A 3,517-nucleotide genomic window follows, 5' to 3' on the forward strand; every position below is an offset into this window, starting at 1 on the left:
TAGGAGAGCTAAAGACCCTTTAATTGATATGGCATTCCCATGGGGTATAAATTTGACAAAGTTTACAATAGAAAAGCATAGAATACTTTACTGTCCACTAGACTGGAAAATTGTTGTTGTCATTCCTACAAACAATAGTCCCCACAGGCTCTATCTATAGAACTAAATGAGATACTATGAGAGTGTAGCAGGCGCATTTTCTTATTTTTAAGATGATTTGCCTCACATTTCTGACAGGAGTATTTAGTGGGTGATTGGTCTCGGGAGTGAAATGAAATCGACTGAAAGATAAAATCCTGTTACATTGTGATGAGGTGGTAAATAGGACACACAGCTCATTATTTTGAATTTGCCATACTTTTTCCATTTGTTACTACAGGCTTTGCACACTGGACGTTCTGCTCTATCCACCAATGCAATATTAAGTTTTTACATGCCTTACATGACCTACCACCCAGGGCTGAGGTGACATCTTGGCATATTATGTGGGACTTACAGTAGGGAAGTGTATGACAGGCACAGTACTAATGAAGTGGACTAAAAATATACTTCCGAGGACGAAGTGGCCAAGACGTGATTTCTGCTTTAAAATGTCATTGCAAAATCTGTCAGATGTGGCTCATATTTTGGTGGCTCACCAACACCTCTCGTCTCATAATTACTAGCGAAAAGAGCATGGTCTGCTGTTGCTGAGTCAGAACTGATGAGACACTTGTTGCCTGACTACACATCTGACCCGTAAGTCACTCCATACGAAACTTTTAATTTAGTTTAGATTCAAGCTGCACAGATTTAGGGAGATGGTCCACTGACAGACCTCGTGCAATCTCTTTGGTGATTCACGACATTTTGTCATGCACTCTGGGATAATATCTGCCCTGACCAGCAAAGGCCAACTGGAAAATATGTACTTTACAATATGTGACACATCCACTCTACGTCATACTGTATATGACTTCCAACTAGTTTAGTTTCTGCACTCTGGCCTAAAGCAAAGGTCCCGTGAGCCTGGAACACACAGCAGCCTGCAAACAATAATAGGAGTAATGAGTTAACTGCAGCATGAGATCATTAAAATGAACAGTGCTGCTATCTGACTTGCTATGCCTCAGGCATTGTGAAGCCACATTTACTGATTTCATGATTATGTCTATGCATTGTCTATTAGAGAAATGTAATTGTCAATTTTGATACTACTTTGTGATGATGGAAAAATGAAACAATTATCCTGTGCTTTTCACCACATGGGGCCAAATATGTTGAGTAAAACAGACTGGGGTTTAGTGATGTGTGTTGTTTGAACATAACAGGCTTTTAATTGGTTTGTCCCTCCAGTGAGACCAAATTAATTTAGGAGAAAACCGCCTTTGCTCTCAACGTTATTGTGTAAAGAAAATTTAGTATTTAATGCATCGCATTATCAGTCTTGGGGACTCTGTTGTCAGCATCAAATTCAATTTTAATCCGTAAGGTTGTCTGACATGATGACAAAAATTTTCATCCTAGTCATGACTGTTATTTGGACAAATGCTATGACATTTCATTCCCACTTTCAGGTCATTTGATGATCTGTGGGATTCACAGCCTTCAGAAACCCTTTGAAATGAAAGAAATGGCTTATGTCAGCTAACAATTACACCAAGCTCAAATCGTGTTCTGTAGATTAGAAAAGAAGTGTATCCTCCTCGAGTGAAGCACTGTTGACTGGTATAGACTTTAGTTACACAAAGCTTAACACACCACAAAGAACTCTTATCTAATATCATCTTAATTCTGCCCATGGGCATAGAGAGTGAAAGGAAGTTTCTTTTTTTTTTGTGTGTGTGTGTGTGTATTTTATGATGGAGGCTGTAACTGCCAGTGTACCGTTTGGGAGGACACTTTGTCTTCCTGTGACTTTAAGCCTTTCAGCAGAAAAAAAAAGGTTGCTGGCCTTGGTGTATTTTTTGAATCCACTCACAACAGGTCAATTGGTCTAAAAATGGTGAAATTTCAAGTGTCTCTGTTTAAAGCAGCGCACTGAGATACAAAATGAACATTCACATTAAAGCCATTGTGATCCTCTCAGCTGTGTTTGTAATATAAAAATAGGTTGCAGTAGGGTTCAGTGGTGCTCAAGAGAACGGGAGAGAGAAAGAGCGAGAAATAGAGAAGGATGGCTGAAGCGACCAGACATGGCAAGCCTAAAGGAAATACAGAGAAATTAGAAAAGCTGTGGGGGAAGACAGTGAAAGCGGGGGAGGGTTGACAGAGCTACACAGCTTAATGAAATACCAATATCATAGTTAGCTAATTTGCATATAGGGTAATGTCCATGTGAGGGGGTTTCACAGCAGGCAGGAGACCACAGCTCATTACAAATGACATACCAATGTAGAAAATCAAAGACATCCAAAGGGTTGCATCAGCATGGTCAATCTGAAATGTTAAATATGTAATTGCCTGTCTGCTATTATATACTGCGAATGAATGCCTATTTCACAAATAAAGAAAGCTTCTTTATCAACAATATTTAGTAAGTAATGCATTTTTAGGGATAATTTTTCCATTTTTTATACTGCCAAAGTTTTATGCACTTTAGATATTTAGATTCTTATCCATCATGCAATACCATCAGTGAGGCGTCTGATAGGCCCCATATTTATTCTACAGCATGAGACAAGAACCCCAAACACACAGCCTGGGTCATAAAGAACTACCCTCAGTGATAAACATGATAGAGTCAGTCTGGGATTACATAAAACAGAAGACAGAGGAACTGTGGCAAGTTCTCCAAGATGCTTGGAACAACCTGACTGCCAAGTACCTTGACACACTGAAAGTGGTACTTGTCTGTTTCAAAGGCAAAGAGTGTTAATAGCAGGACAGTGAGGACCAAATGGTGTACACATTTTTAGACAGCAGAAATTGCAACTAAAAGAACAGAAAAAAGATGACTTTGCCGAATGAAAGAAACTGAGTTACAGAAGCTTGTTGAACAGTGGCGACCCCAAATGTGATGTCATGACTTTGGCTCTTTTCTAATACAATAGAGTGATTGAAAGCAGAACATTTCCATTTCCTCAGTAGAATGTTATGTTGCTGGTAGCAAAGGTTACGTGTTTTACTTTTTTGCTTTTACTCTTGTGGACTGTGATCATACAATGAATTACTGTTTTGTACTTCTTATGGAGACTGAATGTCACCATTTGATTAATTTTGGAGATTTTTCTTTTTCCTGGCGTGAGGGACGATATAACTTTTGACTGGTTGTCTATACTTGTCTATATTTTTGTGAATCCATTCCATTTGTTGTCCAATGCTGTTTTCACACTTCTCACAACTGCCTCCAGTAAAACAAAACCTCTAAGGCCTCTTTAGTAACTTCATAGCATATCTAATATTATTACTGCTCAAGTACTGTGAAGTGTTTCCAGTGAGGTTAATGTACCTCACTGTGAACACTTAACAACACCACGCATTAGTGAGTCGTGAAGATCAGACAGAAAGAAAGACAAAGAACTTTGAGCTGTGAGGG

The sequence above is a fragment of the Seriola dumerili genome, unplaced genomic scaffold (genome assembly GCF_002260705.1).
Source record: "Seriola dumerili isolate Sdu_G_001 unplaced genomic scaffold, Sdu_1.0 BDQW01000121.1, whole genome shotgun sequence".
Classification (NCBI taxonomy): Eukaryota; Metazoa; Chordata; class Actinopteri; order Carangiformes; family Carangidae; genus Seriola; species Seriola dumerili.